At 46.9% G+C, this 18,446-nt stretch overlaps 1 protein-coding gene across 1 annotated transcript in view; it reads left to right on the top strand.

Annotated features, from left to right (window-relative positions):
• GDPD2 (glycerophosphodiester phosphodiesterase domain containing 2) overlaps positions 1–18,446 on the top strand; it is a 496,108-nt gene that overhangs the window by 377,748 nt on the left and 99,914 nt on the right. The window lies entirely within an intron of this gene.

Below are 18,446 nucleotides of genomic sequence, written 5' to 3'. Positions count from 1 at the left end.
CCTCTCCCTGCTTTCAGATTCTGGGGATCACTCCCCTCCTGACCTCTCCCTGCTTTCAGATTCCTGGTCTCACGCCCCCCCTGACCTCTCCCTGTTTTCAGATTCTTGGGATCATGCCCCTCCTGACCTGTCCCTGCTTTCAGATTCTGGGGATCACTCCCCTCCTGACCTCTCCCTGCTTTCAGATTCTGGGGATCACTCCCCTCCTGACCTCTCCCTGCTTTCATATTCCGGGTCTCACGCCCCCGACCTCTCCCTGCTTTCAGATTCCGGGTCTCATGCCCCCATGACCTCTCCCTGCTTTCAGATTCCGGGGATCACTCCTCTCCTGACCTCTCCCTGCTTTCAGATTCCGGGTCTCACGCCCCCCCTGACCTCTCCCTGCTTTCAGATTCTGGGGATCACTGCCCTCCTGACCTCTCCCTGCTTTCAGATTCCGGGTCTCACGCCCCCCCTGACCTCTCCCTGCTTTCAGATTCTGGGTCTCATGCCCCCCATGACCTCTCCCTGCTTTCAGATTCTGGGGATCACTCCCCTCCTGACCTCTCCCTGCTTTCAGATTCTGGGGATCACTCACCTCCTGACCTCTCCCTGCTTTCAGATTTCAGGTCTCACGCCCCCCCTGACCTCTCCCTGCTTTCAGATTCTGGGTCTCATGCCCCCCATGACCTCTCCCTGCTTTCAGATTCTGGGGATCACTCCCCTCCTGACCTCTCCCTGCTTTCAGATTCTGGGGATCACTGCCCCCCTGACCTCTCCCTGCTTTCAGATTCTGGGGATCACTGCCCTCCTGACCTCTCCCTGCTTTCAGATTCCGGGTCTCACGCCCCCCCTGACCTCTCCCTGCTTTCAGATTCTGGGGAGTGATCCCCTCCTGACTTCTCCCTGCTTTCAGATTCCGGGTCTCACACACCCCCTGACCTCTCCCTGCTTTCAGATTCTGGGGATCACTCCCCTCCTGACCTCTCCCTGCTTTCAGATTCTGGGGATCACTCCCCTCCTGACCTTTCCCTGCTTTCAGATTCTGGGGATCACTGCCCTCCTAACCTCTTCCTGCTTTCAGATTATGGGGATCACTCCCCTCCTGACCTCTCCCTGCTTTCAGATTCTGGGGATCACTCCCCTCCTGACCTCTTCCTGCTTTCAGATTCTGGGGATCACTCCCCTCCTGACCTCTCCCTGCTTTCAGATTCCGGGTCTCACGCCCCCCCTCCCCAACCTCTCCCTGCTTTCAGATTCTGGGGATCACTCCCCTCCTGACCTCTCCCTGCTTTCAGATTCCGGGTCTCACGCCCCCCCCTGACCTCTCCCTGCTTTCAGATTCTGGGGATCACTCCCCTCCTGACCTCTCCCTGCTTTCAGATTCTGGTGCATTTCTTCCTTCAAATGTCAAAACACCGGGCAAAAATGGAATAGCTGTAGCCCCACCGTCCATGCATCAACAATTGAGGTCCCATTTGAAATACGTTTATCCATAAAGTAAGAGGCCAATTTATAGGCCAGTTTCAAGGAGACTGGTGTTACCGACTGGCTAATCAGACAGTCTGGCTGTCTTGGCTTCTCCCTCATTTAAAGTTTTGCTTCCACTATTGTGGCGGGAGGTCTTTTTTCGGTGCTGCTCGGATGAAGTTTCCTCATGCAGTGGGTGAGAATTTCTCCATTCACATACCTGCCCCCAACCTCTCTGGAGAACCACTCCTTTTTCCCATTCTCATTAGGCGGTTCTCTTTGGTGGCTGAGGGTGTTGCAGGTGCTTAATGGGTGAACGTCATTCAATGGTGGGGTTGCATGCAGTTTCAGGGCGTCTGCTGTCACCTTGGCCGACATCTGTGCAGTCTTTACCTCTTCTTCAGGTGCAGACACTGTATTCCAGAAGAATCTTCCAGGTCATAAATGGCCAGGACAGACGAGTGGGTCACGCCACAAAGGCTGAGCACCACCAGTCACGCCATCACACCTGTGCGCGAGGGTGCCTTTCACACACGCACAGCAATTGCGCTCCTTGACATGGGAATTATATTCTGATGCATTGGCTCTTCGCCATCTTTATGGCGACCACCCTGAGCTTCTGTGGTCACATGTGGGGGTGCGTTTGGAAATGGAGTAGGCTGGGTAGGAAGTTAGGAGGTGGTGTTTATAAAGAAGCGTGGGGGGTGAATGGCGACGGTGGGGAGCAGGGTTCAGAGATATGGGGGTTTACATTGATTGATGGTGAGTTTACAATTGCACCCTTGTACGTTTGTGGCGGTGTTCGTAGGGCAAAAATCTGTCTGGAAAACAGATGAGCTCCGTAAATTAAGGGGTAAGTATGGTAGGGTGTGCCAGTAGGGTGCAATCCGAGGTGGAGAATATTAAAGGAACCTTTACAAGGCCCTGGAGAGGGGGGCTCACAGTGTCTAGTCTCTGGATCTGCATGAGGGATTTCCCTCCCTTGCCTCACCCTCTTATGAGCACGCAAGCAAGCAAGCGGGCAAGGCATCCCTTTCTAACCCAACTCTCACCCGGAAGACCCCAATGTCTGCAAGACATTACGCAGATCCTCCTGCGTTTATTTTGTGGCCTTTTCCTCTGTAAATAGTTGTTCAGACTTGGAAAGCAACTTTGACATCACATCTTGGATTTTACTCCAGAATTCCGGATTTGATCATTAACTTCGACTTTGTATAGCTTTTAATTCGGCAGTTGTGCCCCTAGCTCTCACCCTTTCAGATCCATTTGGAGGGTGAGAGCCCGCCTCGATAACAGAAGTGACATCACACAACCATTGACCCGGTCAGCGGTCCATGGCATCACAGGAAGTTTGGGAAGCGTACTGTTAGGGAGAATTCTCAGGAATGTGCTAATTTACCTTACCTTTTGAGACCCCCAGCAACTTTGCTGGATTTCTAGGATTTTAATTTTCACCTGGAAAGTGTATGAACCTTTTTTTCCCACTCGTTCATGTATTTTGATGTGCGTTTTTCTTTTGTGTTCTTTGGTTATGGAGTTTTAAAACAACTCCAGTGGCATCATCTTTTTCTGTAGCACCTTCACTGCAGTGGCACAGGGTTGTCTTTCAGACTTCCCAAAGTTTTTAAATACCTTCTCTGGGACTGACTACTGTCTCCCAGAGCATGTAAAGTGAAATTGACTTTACTAGTCTTTTTAAATGTACAGACCCAGCACACACTATCTTCCTATAGAGTGCTGGAGGGGTTGTCTAGCATCCCCTGAGTCTGAACACTCATGTAACAGTCAAATGTTACCCTTTCCTACTTTAAATGACTGCTGGCAGTAGCTTAGATCAAACTACCGTGATTTTTCCCGACCGCTAACAAGGGTAGCTAAAAATAGGGTCAGCCCTGTTTTTCAATAGGGCGCCCAAGACCTATATGTAAAAACAGACTCCGGTCATCTTTTTTCGCCATTTTATTTAGGAAAGGTCCCTCTTGTGTTAGTCTCCGCATGCCAAACCAGGTTTGGTCCCTTTGTTTGTTGGCCTTTGGCGGGCTTCAGTGCTGAAGCCCTCCTCTGGCACATGAGTGTCTGGGGTGGACAGGATGTGAGGTAGGTGCCCGAAACTCCCTGTGCTTAGTCTCCTAGGCGACCTGAATGCACTCTGGCTTGATTGGTCAGCTGTCTGTCCAGCGAGGACAGCCACCCTGCTGGGTGAGTGACAGCCAGGCTGGAATTAATGGGGAAAAACTGTTTAAAAGCAGACCTCTGGGACTTGGAAAGCAGTCGACCACTGGAACGAGAGAACCGAAGACGAGCTGAAGGAAGACGACTGCTGCAACTCCTGGTCCACCGGTGAAGCCTTGCTGCAGGTCCAAATTATCGGCAGAGAGGCCCTTTAAAGTTAAACTTCTTCCCTTGAGTTTGGTCGGAACAACCAACTCGCAAGTCACCTGGACACCGTCTCTATACTGGTCGAATTTTATTCAGAGTGCTGTTTAAAACCGGATAGCCAGTGAGAAGGATACCAGTTTGTGGTCTCTAAGGCACTCGCACCTTAAACCGATGTTTTGCCAAGCTTGTGGCCTCTTCCCTGGGCAGTGCAGGAACCTTCCGATGTCCTTCTTGTCCCCACGACTGGAGCTCAGGAACAGCGAGATCTGCAGGAACTGCCAGGAACAACTGCCTCAGCTACAGCTCTTCTTCACTTAAAAGGTACTGTGCAAACGCGGTCAAGAAATCCTTTCTGTTGTGGTGAAAGTTTGTGAAACTTTCCCAAATTCGAAGGCTCGTCCTTCCCTAAACCGACATATAACATTTCGTCTGACCAACTACTTCTTAAAACCGTGGCAAAGACTGAACCGTTTACTACCAGAACTGTGCTATCCTATCCAAGATTCTGAACCATTGACTTTGGCCCAGGCCTATTGAATTGAATTGAATTGCTGGTTGTAGTGAACTGAAACTATTTGCCCTACCTCTGAAAGTATTTGTGCTTTAATTCTTTTAACCTTGTCTTTTTAGCCCTTTTTAAAATGACTGAAGTGCCATTTTGCTCCCACTTCAGGGGAGCTAAACATGTTCAGAAACTGATTGGTTGTTTATTGTAGCATTTTAGATTGTGATATTGAGCTGCTCTTACTAGTGGAATGTTTTCCAACTGACTGTGTAAATAAATATATATTCTTTTACTCAGAAACCTTGAGTCAGTGTTTGTTTGAACCATAGTAATTGCTGTCCTTTGTGTAACTATTTGATACTGATCACTTACTCTTGAGAGAAGTCTGGCTGCTCAGCCACTGCTACCACATTACTGTGTAGTACAGGCTTGTACCAAAGGTGAAATTGTACTGACACTTGTAGTCTTAATTGTGTGTAGTGTTCCCAAAGGGTACTGCATGTGATTCTGCCTAACACGTACTCCAAATGGGCGCGCAGCATAGTTGCCCAGTATGCTCAAACATGGCCTTTTGGGGGTGTAGCAACCTTTCTTGGTATCCCTGAGCCTCGGTCCCCTCCTTCCTGGTATTTCCATCCAAAAGTATTACCCCGATATGCAGTCATCAGTAGATCGTAACTCCCTGCCCTCACACTCATCAATCGCTCTTGGGAGGCGGAGTGGAGGGTTAGGATGTTGGGGCAAACGAGGACAAAAATACAGGGGAGGGGCTAAATCTGTACAGTGAAGAGTGTCTGTGTTTATTTGTATGTATACATTTGATATGATAGGTTATTTATAACGTGCTTAATACCCAGAGATTTCTAAGCGCGGACCCGGGGATCGAACCTGTGGTGCTCTGCGTCGTCTTGCTTCCAAGGCGATCACGTTGCCCCTGAGCAATCCTCCCGAGACTGAGTATGTTGAAATAAAATCCGGAAAGTCTATGACCTGCCTGGAATTTGATAACATAGACAATCTTAACTGTCAATGGTGTGCCCTGAAAAGAGTTTAACCCACAACGTGTGATATCAGCTAAATGAAGTAAGGAATGACAGGAGAATGTCAAGTAATGCAGTTTAATTTATGAACTACAGGTTCTTGGTGGTAATCCTGATTGATTTTTGTCTGAGTAACACAGGCACTAGAGCGCCGAGGTGATTTATGTCAAGAGAGTTAAAAAAGAATTACAGAAATCAATGTAGACGGATAGCGTCATTCCTTCCCGTGATGAGACCTGCAGCGCTGTAAATGACAACATTGCGTGTATCCAGTGCAAACGACACATTATTTTCTATTGTCATCATTGTGTAATGACTCTGTTATGACCTTTTTATGTTTCCGAAACTTATATTCACAAGGAGGTCTTTGTGCTGTTAAATCACCTCCCACCCGCTGCAGTATCTTCACCTGCAGCGGAGATCATAAGAGGCAGTGGACTTAGATCATAAGAGGCAGTGGACTTAGATCATAAGAGGCAGTGGACTTAGATCATAGGAGGCAGTGGACTTAGATCATAAGAGGCAGTGGACTTAGATCATAGGAGGCAGTGGACTTAGATCATAAGAGGCAGTGGACTTAGATCATAAGAGGCAGTGGACTTAGATCATAAGAGGCAGTGGACTTAGATCATAAGAGGCAGTGGACTTAGATCATAAGAGGCAGTGGACTTAGATCATAAGAGGCAGTGGACTTAGATCATAAGAGGCAGTGGACTTAGATCATAAGAGGCAGTGGACTTAGATCATAAGAGGCAGTGGACTTAGATCATAAGAGGCAGTGGACTTAGATCATAAGAGGCAGTGGACTTAGATCATAAGAGGCAGTGGACTTGCTTTGATATTCGACCAGTCGTTAAAAGCTACAATTAATTCCTTTCCTCCTTTTCCTGAATCAATGTTGATAAAATACATGGTCAACCCTTGCATGACATTGCATTTTCAGGTAATTGTGCACACTGCACTGACTTTTTCACTGATCACACAGCCCATTTGTTGAGTCCAAACCCTTCATTAATCATTTTGGGAGAATTGAAGGTTTGGGAGGAAATTGATCCGTCTCTTTAAGGTCAATCTGCATCTGAAACATTTGGTCAACTGATCTACACAAGTTGGTGTGCAGATGTTAATTTGGATCCGCACGTCCCCAACGCTGATTGCAACCGACCCGCCATTACCAATGGCCTGGGCAGCCTACTATAATAATGCCTTCCTCTATAAGTTCCTATCTATATAGCCCACTGCTCCGGGTAAACTGGTGTAAAGAAATCGCTCTCGCTTTGATACTCGATGCTGCCGCTCATTTCCCTTAATTATAACTCCATTAAACAATCAGTTACAGAGTCGTGTCACAATATCTTGAATAATTTAAGCAAAGTCTTGATATAGATCTTTGCTTTTCACAGACTGTACAAAAGGTTAAGACAAACCGCAAGATGCCTAGTTCAGACCTGAAGTAAAGGGGCAATACAATGGAAGCTGGGGCGCGGATGCAACAGTAGAGGGCTTTCTGAAGGAGCAGGGCAGGGTCCATATTGCAGTGAGACGGTGAAAAGGGAGAACCAGGTAAGACGAGGAGAAATACGTGGGTGTACCCTGTAGGTACAATTAAAAAAAGAAAAGTCAGCAGGTGTCCCTCAAGGCCCTCTTCCCTTCCCCCACACCACTGATTCAAACATGTGGCCTGTGCGAGAGGCATCATCGGAAAAAGTAAACGAAAGTGGAAAGGCATGGAAGAGGGACTGGAACGGAGACAACAGGGAGGAAAGAAGGTGAGAGTGGACATGGGATGAGATGGCGCAGCATGAGGGCAACGCGTCTTCAGCGGAAAAGTCCATGGAAGAGACCCACTGAGTCAGCATGCAAGCTACTAGCCAGCCATAAAGTCACTCGCCACCTCAATTCTGTACGGAAACACTGCATGAGTTGCATATCAGTAGCCAGTGACAAGTGGCAATTGCGCATTTTGCACCCTGCACCAACTAACCACATGCATGTACTTACAGACATCTGAAGGGAAGTCAAGGGAGTTAGTGATAACCGAGAAGGACCCTCATGGAAATAAGGGGCATCGCTATCAGACTTTGCCGGGCACATCGGAAAGGCCAGAGGAACCGCCAAGCGGCTCGTTTCACCTTCGGCGAGTGGGTGCCCTAGCCCTAAAAGGGTGATTATTAGGGATGTTTTTCTAAAGTCCAACCAAAGGACTTCAAAAGACACTCTGCTTGGCAATACAGAGCTCCAACATATAGTATACGTCTGTGCAACTCAATGTTGGGGTAGCAATGGCAGAGCAGCCAGGCCTATTTTAGGAGGGAGAGAGGGCTGTAGGAAAGTACAAAGAACGTGTAGCATACATATGGTCCAAAAAAAACACGTATACACTATCATATATGTTACAATAATGGTTTGTTATGTACACACGGGCAAAGGGAATTCTTTTGAAATTAAGTACTATCATAAGCAAATAACACAATGTAAAAACCAGTACAATACTTCTGGTAAGTAAACCACAGTGTAAAAAGCTTACAGACGGGCAGTATGCAATTCAATGCAAGTAACACCCACTATGTAGTAATCACTGTAATACTTTCTAGAATGGCAGTGTGCCATTCAAAGGTGAATAGAAACTTTGTAATACTTTCTAGAATAGTACACACAATTCAAAGCCAAGTAAGAATTTGGCAACTACCTTTCAGAGGGGCAGTCGCCAACACGAAGGTGAGTAATAGGTTTGTAACACTTTTTATACTTTATAGCATAGTAGACACAGTTCAGCGGTAAGTATAAATTTAGCAATTCCTTTTTCAGAATGGCAGTGTGTCATTCCAAGGGGAATATTAACCTTGTGATACCTTTCAGAAGGGCAGTAAGCAATTCCAAAGTGAGTAAATAACTTGGTAATACTTTCTAGAATAGTAGGCACAATTCAAAGGTAAGTAAGAACTTGGAAATGACTTTTCAGAATGGCATTATGTAATTCAAAGGCGAGTAATAACTTTATAACCTATTCTGTTTCAGGAAGTTACTTGTAATACTTTTTAGAATAGTAGACACAATTCAAAGGTAAGAACTTTGTTTCAGGTCATTATGACGGAAACAAGGACAGTTCTTGGTCTTCAGATGAAAGAGAGGCCATTGGAAGGAATTTCTCTGCTGCAGTCGAGTGGAAAGGCTCCCAGCAAAGGATTCCTCACTGCGCTTCGTGGCACGGTGGATTTGGCATCCTTTTCAAGACACCAGATGAAGAATGGTTGTCTACTGATGGATTCCCCTCGCTATCTCGGTCCAGCACTCTGGTGAGAGGAACTTCAAGGAGTGGAATCCTGCTCCTGGAGATTCAGCAGGAGTCCTCCTGTCATGGTCCATCGATCACGCCCCTTCTGGTCTTCCTGGTCCCTGGCACGTCGGGGGTTACTCGCTGTAGTACACCCAACATGGCCGTATACACGGAACGTGGTCTATCCATCTTTACGTCCTATGCAGCACGTTCTATAAATTAGCCACTCCCCTGCGGTTCCGTGTGTCTCAACGCTACCGATAGCTGTGGCCTGACGTGCTCCGTAGTTCGTACTCCTGAACTGTGTTGCTTCCTGGTCCCCGGACCTTCCTCCTTCTCCTTTCCTACTACCTTCCTTGATCCTGTCTCTTTCGCGTTCCACGCAGACCGCCTCCGTGTGCTGTCTCCATTCCAAGCTTCCTGGAGTTTCCTAGATCCCGGACAAAGAAGCTGATCGAATCCTGGAATCCCAAGACGGCCGAGCGGGCTTGTACAAGACCCGAACTGCTCGAAAGAAAACCCGACAAAGGACTCCGCAAAACAGAGAAAACAGATGAGAAAAGGGGAAACCTGTGACAGATTGAGACGCCACCTGACCGATCCCGATACAGACATGGAAGCGGCCGTCCAGGATCTTATGCGTGGCATGCAAGAGCTGACGACCGAAGTGCAAAACCTAAAGACGGAAAACGCTGCGTTAAAACATTTGTTATCCCGTGATTCCGCCACGAAGGAGAGTGTAATTCTAGGCGGCGATGTTGATAAGTATGACGGTTCAGCAAAGAGCCTTCGTGGATTCCTAGATTCTTGTTTGGTCCACTTTACATTTAAGCCTTATTATTTTTCTATGCCCAGGTCTAAAGTGGGCTTTATAATCTCACATCTTTCCGGGAATGCCTTGACCTGGGCCACCCCATTGGTTAACTCTTCTGATGCTCTCCTGGATGACTACGACGGCTTTATAGAGGCCCTCAAGACCATGTTCGAATGCCCGGAAAAAGTTTACAGTGCCCAGGAACGTCTACTCGACTTTCATCAGGGTACCCAGGACTTGCTCACGTATGTCACACGCTTCAAACAGCTGGCTACGGAAGCGGATTGGTCCTCTGAAGCTCGTTTTACTTTATTTCGAAGAGAGCTAAACGAAGAGATCAAGGACGAACTAGCCAGAGTGGCACGCCCGGGTTCCTTTCAAGCCCTAATGGATCTCGCTCTACAGATTGACTTTCGCATTCAGGAGAGAAAGACAGAAAAGAAGAAAACCAAGTTACCACTCCAGAAAAACCCCATTGGAACCCCTTCGAGCTCAGAAGGCATTTCTACTCCAAGCAATGAGCCTGAACCTATGCAATTAGGGGCCTTCCGTGGACCCATTACACCACAAGAGAGGATGCGAAGGATCCATACTGGATTATGTATGTATTGTGCATCCGACAAACATTTAGTAAGAGAATGTCCGATTGCCCCCCCCACGGCGCTCGGGAAACGCCAGCTCCCGATCCTAAACGGAGCGCAGGTTCGGGAGAGAGATGTCTGCTCCACCTCTATTCCATCCTTGAACTCTCCTGTACAAAATTCCTTGGTAATCTTACAGGCCTTCTTGATGACATCCAAGAAAGAAATATATCCCATCCTGGCACTGGTCGACTGTGGAGCTATGGGGGTATTCATAGATCATGAATGGGTCTTAAAACACCATATTCCTTATGAATCCCGGACTATCATGCAACCTGTGGAAGCAATTGATGGAAGACCCCTTTCTTCCAGACCTATAACCCTGCAGACCAAGGAGATCGAGCTTGCTATAAATCAACATCGAGAAAGGATAAGATTTGACATCATCAAGTCCGCCCATTACCCCATGGTTTTGGGAATGCCCTGGCTTCAAAGACACAACCCCTATATTAATTGGGCAGCGGGATCCTTGTTCCTGGGTTCTGAGTTTTGTATGTCCCACTGCTTACATCCAGACCTTGGTCCTACACCATCTAAGGAATTTCCTACAACTCATCAGAACACAATCTCAGTTTCAAACATCATCCGGGTCCCGGAGGCTTACCAGGAATATTCCAATGTTTTCTCCTCCGCCATTGTTCAGGCCTTACCTCCCCACAGACCTGAAGATTGTGCAATTGAGACGGAACCTTCCGCGGTGATTCCATTTGAAAGGATGTTCATCCTATCAGAACCTGAAAAGAAAGCCCTTCATGATTACCTGGATACTAATCTCGCAAATGGCACCATACGACCATCTACATTTCCATCAGGGGCCTCCCTGTTCTTCGTTCCTAAAAAAGACACTAAAGATCTCAGACCGTGTCTGGATTATCGAGGTCTAAATCAATGTACTCTCAAGGACCGTTATCCATTGTCCTTGATCTCAGACCTCCTGGAGGCAGTAAGAGGCGCAGTTGTGTTCACCAAGCTGGATCTCAGGGGCGCCTATCATTTGATTCGTATCAGGGCAGGTGACGAGTGGAAGACAGCCTTTAGAACACCCTTTGGGCATTTTGAATACTCGGTCATGCCCTTTGGACTTGCTAATGCCCCAGCGGTGTTCCAACGTTTCATGGATCGAGTGTTCTCGGACATGCTGTTCCTTTTTGTGATTGTCCATCTGGATGATATTCTAATATTTTTGAAGGACCCTCTCAAGCATGAAGAACATGTGAAAGCAGTTTTACAACGCTTACGCGAAAATAAACTCCTGGCGAAGCACGAGAAATGCATCTTCCATACTGTTCACTACCTAGGGTTTGTTCTTACTCCCGATGGTATCGGTATGGATCAGTCCAAGGTCAAGGCTATTTTATCCTGGCCTAGCCCTGCCTCAGTGAAACAGATACAATCCTTCCTGGGCTTGGCTAATTATTATAGGAAATTCATACCTTCCTTTTCCGAGATTGTCCAACTAATAATTGCCTTATTGAAAAAAGATGTTCACTTTCATTGGACCATGGCCCAAGAGAAAGCCTTCCAACAGTTAGTCTGAATTTACACAAGCTACCATTATTGCTCAACCTGATGTTAATCGACCATTCATAGTGGAGACAGATGCCTCCAATTACGCCATTGGAGCCATTCTAAAACAGCAATTCGAGGATAGCTTGGAGCATCCCATCGCCTACCTTTCTCGGACATTAACTCCTAGTGAAACCCATTACTCCGTTCTAGAGAAAGAGCTGCTAGCCATCCATCAAGCCTTCACAGAGTGGCGTCATTTACTTCTAGGAGCCAAATTTCCGGTCCATGTCCGCACAGATCATCGAAACCTACAAGTATTGAAGCCCTGGAATGTAGGAATAGTCGCCAAGCTCGGTGGGCCTTCTTTTTTGCCCAATATCAGTTTCAGATTCACCATGTCCCTGGAACCCAAAATGTAATAGCTGATGCACTTTCTCGTCGTCCAGACTATGAACCTCCGGAGGATCGAACATATCCCAAGATGTTTCCTCATACCATATGTAGCTCAAGCAAACAACCTCCTGGAAGAGATTTGCGTGCAAACTCAGACTTCGGAACTTTGGAAAGGACTTTCAGAGAAGAATCAATGGGACTTAAGAATCCAGGACGGATACTTGTTCAAGGATACTAACCTAGTCATCCCCACACAGAAACTACAACAAAGAATAATAAATCTCTGCCATGATACTCTTCACTCCGGTCATCGTGGTATTTCCAACACCCTCCGTCTAATATAAAGACAATTTTGGTGGCCCAAGATGAAGACAGACGTACAGCTGTACATTCAATCTTGTTCCGTCTGTAATCAGAACAAACATGATAACCAGAAGCCAGCAGGTCTCTTATTACAGCCAACTCCACCAACAAGACCGTGGGAAATCATAGTTACAGACTTCATTGTGGAATTGCCGCCTTCCAGACGTTCTACCACTATCATGGTCACCATTGACCTATTCACTCATATGGCTCACTTTACTCCTCTGTATAAATTACCATCCTCATCAGAACTTTCTGGTATTTTCCTGGAATACATCTTCCGACTGCATGGACTTCCTTCCAAGATCATATCGGACAGAGGACCACAGTATATCTCTGTTTTGGAAACACCTCTGCAGGATATTAGGGATCTAACAAGCTCTTTCCTCGGGATATCATCCCCAAACCAATGGCATCACAGAACGAGTGAATCAAACCCTTGAACAATATCTTCGTTGCTTCTCTACCAAAGTCCAGGATGATTGGTCACTTTTATTACCAGTGGCCAAATTCGCCTACAATAATTCGGATCATTCGGCTGTTAAGACCAGCCCTTTTTTCTGCAGCCAAGGATTCCACAATTCTGTCTTACCTTCTGTTCTTCCACACCCAACACCTGTTCCAACTGTCGATTCCTGGATCAAAACACTCATCAATGTACAGAAAGACGCCAAGGAACATCTTGAGAGTGCGCAAATCCAAACCAAGCACTATGCAGATTCAAAGAGAAGACCAGGACCTTCTTACTCTATTGGGGATAAAGTATGGCTATCCTCGAAACTTCTGCCCCGACATCTCAGACCGAATAAGTTGGCTCCCCGGTATTATGGGCCCTTCACTATAAAAGAAATCATTAATCCTGTGGCCTTTCGACTCCAGCTTCCGGACTCCTGGAAGAAGATACATCCAGTTTTTCACAAATCTCTGTTGAAACCATTCATCCAAACCACCCGGACTACTCTTAGACCTAGTCCTGTGATTGTCGATGACCAGCTGGAATATGAAGTTTCTCGTATTTGTGACTCCTGATATAGACGAGGCTGGCTTCAATACCTGGTGGAATGGAAGGGCTATCCACCCAGTGAACGTACCTGGGAACCAGTCTCGAATTTAAACTCCCCAAGATTGCTCAGAAGGTTCCACCAAATACATCCAGGTAAACCCGGTGGAACGGGTTTTAGAAGGGGGCATGCTGTCATGATCTATCGATCACACCCCTTCTGGTCTTCCTGGTCCCTGGCACGTCGGGGGTTACTCGCTGTAGTACACCCAACATGGCTGTATACACGGAACGCGGTCTATCGACCTTTACGTCCTATGCAGCACGTTCTATAAATTAGCCACTCCCCTGCGGTTCCGCGCGTCTCAACGCTACCGATAGCTGTGGCCTGACGTGCTCCGTAGTTCGTACTCCTGAACTGTGTTGCTTTCTGGTCCCCGGACCTTCCTCCTTCTCCTTTCCTACTACCTTCTTTGATCCTGTCTCTTCCGCGTTCCGCGCAGACCGCCTCCGTGTGCTGTCTCCATTCCAAGCCCAGACGAAGAAGCTGTTCGAATCCTGGAATCCGAAGAAGGCCGAGCAGGCTTGTACAAGACCCAAACTGCTTGAAAGAAAACCCTGACAAAGGACTCCACAAAACGGAGAAAACAGGTGAGAAAAGGGGAAACCTGTGACACCACCGAAGTTTCAGTGACATTCCTTCTTCAGAAGATGACGCACAGCACTCAGCCTTGAGGTCCCTGGGTATTGGTGGTTTGCAGCCCAAGAAAGTCACAGCTCATCGTGGATGGCAAGAAATGCAGGCCGTCTTAGGACTGATTGGTCACACCAGTCCAAAGGAAGGAGACATCCTCTTCGGGTCTCCTCTGTTGCATGGAAGAATGGGTCAGCACAGCAGCAGTCACTCAGCAGCCGTCTTTTCTTCTTCTTCCTCATCGAATACAGCTCCAGTGGCCGACTTGTCTTCAGCTTCCAGATCCAGGCCATTTATGCAGGAACCCATCCAGTGGGAACTCATGCTACATTCAAAGTATGGGGAACTGGTTCCAGGTAGGCATGCCAGAAGACAAAGGACTATACACACTCTGGGACCTCTGCAGGCTTCGCAAAGGATTCCTGCCAGTGGCAACAAAAGTCAAACCTGGACCTCCCCCACCCCACATGCAGAAGCAGCAAGAAAGAACAAGCACACAAGAAATGGCAAAAAAAGAATGCAGCCACCATTTTGGGTCAGTGGTGACCCTTCTGTGCATTACAGGGACTGTGAACACAGCCTGCGGGTAAAAATGACACTAAAGTTGGCAGAACACGTCCACTGCCACCAGCCATTCAGGTATGCTTGTCACTGTAACAGACGTGTTACAGGGGCAGTGAGAAAGGGGATACAATGTAACCCACTCAGCACTGCACATAAGGTGGGGTGTGCAGATCTCAAAAAAGCAAAGGTAAAAAGGATAAAAAGTATTACCTCTAGTCTTGGGCACAGTAGTTCACCCAAGGAATACAGAAGAAAATACAAAGGGAAGGACAAGGGGCTCCCAGCCACACGACACAGAGAAAATGGTTGGCGGAAAATATGACTCCAAAGATAAAGTATTGAGAGATATAAGAATGACTCCCATAGTTCATGTAAAAGAAAGGGTGAGTTAGGGGGAAAAGTTCCCACTCGCCCAGGAACAAAGAAAAGAAATAAACAAGTCCAGCATAAAGTGCCGGGGGTATCTCTAGTGAGGGAGATTTGGCATACACTGAAAAATGTAACCTAACAGTGATGGCCAGTGTTTAAAAGGCGTGTAAGTGCAATTGGGTGCAGCGATCGCCTCTGCACGCCGATGATGATTAGAAGGCTTGTGTGTGCGCCTGTGGATCCTGTGCACGTTTGTGCACACATGGGGATGTTTGGTAAAGTACACCTCTGCACACAGCCTCATTACTGCAGAGACAATGCATGGAGTATTGCAAGAGTATTCAGAGAGTATAGAAAGAGTACTTAGTCATGGAAAATAGGCAGCCTCTAAAAAGAGTATCCAAAGAGCAGGGCTGAAAATGTGCATGCAGACGATCTTGCATTTGGGGTGCCCAGCACCTGCTGCTAGTGGTGGGGGCTGCAATGCTTCGGCCTGGGAAAGATGCTGACCAGCAGCATTAGAAGTGCTTTGGAGTCTGCGGCTAATGTGGCATTCACAGAAGAAGAAACAGGACTTCAAGATAACGTGGCATCCACAGAAGAAGAAGAAACAGGACTTCAAGATAATGTGGCATTCACAGAAGAAGAAGAAACAGGACTTCACAGAAGAAGAAGAAACAGGACTTCAAGATAATGTGGCATGCACAGAAGAAGAAACAGGACAACGTGGCATCCACAGAAGAAGAAGAAACAGGACTTCACAGAAGAAGAAGAAACAGGACTTCAAGATAATGTGGCATTCACAGAAGAAGAAGAAACAGGACTTCACAGAAGAAGAAGAAACAGGACTTCAAGATAATGTGGCATGCACAGAAGAAGAAACAGGACAACGTGGCATCCACAGAAGAAGAAGAAACAGGACTTCAAGATAATGTGGCATTCACAGAAGAAGAAGAAACAGGACTTCACAGAAGAAGAAGAAACAGGACTTCAAGATAATGTGGCATTCACAGAAGAAGAAGAAACAGGACTTCACAGAAGAAGAAGAAACAGGACTTCAAGATAATGTGGCATGCACAGAAGAAGAAACAGGACAACGTGGCATCCACAGAAGAAGAAGAAACAGGACTTCAAGATAACGTGGCATGCACAGAAGAAGAAACAGGACAACGTGGCATCCACAGAAGAAGAAGAAACAGGACTTCAAGATAATGTGGCATGCACAGAAGAAGAAACAGGACAACGTGGCATCCACAGAAGAAGAAGAAACAGGACTTCAAGATAATGTGGCATTCACAGAAGAAGAAGAAACAGGACTTCACAGAAGAAGAAACAGACCTTCAAGATAATGTGGCATGCACAGGACAACGTGGCATCCACAGAAGAAGAAGAAACAGGACTTCAAGATAATGTGGCATTCACAGAAGAAGAAGAAACAGGACTTCACAGAAGAAGAAGAAACAGGACTTCAAGATAACGTGGCATCCACAGAAGAAGAAGAAACAGGACTTCAAGATAATGTGGTATTTACAGAAGAAGAAGAAACAGGACTTCAAGATGTAGTGCCATTGACAATGAAAACTTTCTCTTGGGCAAAAGGAAGGCAGTTGCAATGTATCTGTGGCCTCCTTGTGTACTCTTCACGTACTGCGAGTCATTTTTCATAGTCCACCTTTGTACTCTCTTCTTATACTCTTTGCAGAGTGCAAAATGGCCAACTTATTAGCCAGGCGCAAGTCGCTTCCCACGGGCATGCATGCCAGTTCTCCACCGGCATACCACCGCACGCCATTTCTTACTCGCCAAAAGCCAAGTATTAACCAGTGGCAAAAGGAGGGCATATTTCTGGTCCTTCTCATTGTATACTCTTCAGAAGCTTTGTCTAATTTTAATGTACTCTTCATGTTCTCTTTGAAGACTTTTGGAAGTACTCTGCAGAGGTGATGCTTTGTGTATAGAAGTGACTGCACAATCTCACGCAGCACACTGGTGTGTGCACCACTCTACCCTAGCAGCATACACAAACTTCCAATCATCCACGGGGGTACATAGGCTAACCTACCATCCAAATGCACTGGTACATTTGTCCACATTACACAAGTGCACATGCATATCCAAAATCGCCATGCAAGCTCAAATATACGCAACGTTCAATGGCTTTAATTGGCTGAACCAACATCCACACTCGTGGATAAGCCTTCCCAGCCTCTACAGGCATACACAATCTTCTGTAACATCCACAACTTAGCTAAAATCCCTACACAGGCACAATCCTTCCGAATGGTCACAGGTGTGCACAAGCGTGCCCAACATCCGCCGGCATGCAAAGGCTAACCCAAAATGCCACACATGCAGAAGCGTTTGAGCTTACCCAATGTCCCTACGCATGTACACGCCTATCCGACATCCACAGGTGTGTGCAGCGTTACTGATTAACCAAATGCACCTTTCCAAAATCAAGTGCCCAAAATCTCCACATACACAAATGTACCCAACATCCACAGATGCGCAGAAACTTCAACATCCCTTCACACGTACAGTCCTGCCCCACATTCACAGATGCGCAAAATCTTACCCAACATTCCCATGCATTCACAAACTTACCCAACATCCCCCACTCATGGGTAAATGTTTCCAATATCCAGTCTTCCACAGCTTCCCCAAAACCCGAACACATGCACAAACCTTCCCAACACCCACGGGCATAGACCAGCTAGCCAACATCCACACGTAAGCACAACACTGCCCAGAACCCACTGGTGTACACTGCTTTACCCAATATCCCTATGCCTGTTCACACCTACCAGGCCACCACAGGGTGCACACGCTATGCAACATCCCAGTGGATGTGTAACCTACTGAACGTGTCTGTGCATGCACAAACACATTTGCTATTCACAGCCATGCACAAGTTGATCCAACATCCCCATGTATGTATAAACCGGTTGTCCATGATTTGACTGAAGCGCAACATTTAGAATTCAAAATGTTCTGCCTGGGTCAAATAATGCACCCCACCCGCCCTCCCTACTTACCTGATGGCGGCACACCTCGTTGTGCATTGCCCACTTCTCCATCCATCTGCGACGCGGGTTGCCTTCACTTACGTGGATGGGAACTGGTGCTGCAGGATCCTCTTATCTTCTTTTTCTTCTCTCACCTTTATTCTATCGGGAGCGGGGGGCCACCGCTACAGCCCCCGATGCCATGATAGCGAACAAGGGTGCGGGGGACACCCCTGCAAAACCCGCATCCCTTGCTCACTATAATGGCACCGAATGGGAGATTTGTTCAGAATTTTCGGCTGTATGAAATTTTCGTTCAGCTGAAATTTGAACAAATCTGCCATTTGTTTGTTTTTTATTCGAACAATTATATGGATACAGGATAAACCTACTCAGCATCCACTTATCCAACATCTCCGCAGATGGATAAACCTTTCCAGCATC

This window comes from Ambystoma mexicanum, chromosome 5p (assembly GCF_040938575.1).
Source record: "Ambystoma mexicanum isolate Mex_15411 chromosome 5p, UKY_AmexF1_1, whole genome shotgun sequence".
In the NCBI taxonomy this organism is placed as follows: Eukaryota; Metazoa; Chordata; class Amphibia; order Caudata; family Ambystomatidae; genus Ambystoma; species Ambystoma mexicanum.
The sequence above is the reverse complement of the archived record's forward strand: the minus strand, read 5'-3'. Positions and strand labels throughout refer to the sequence as shown.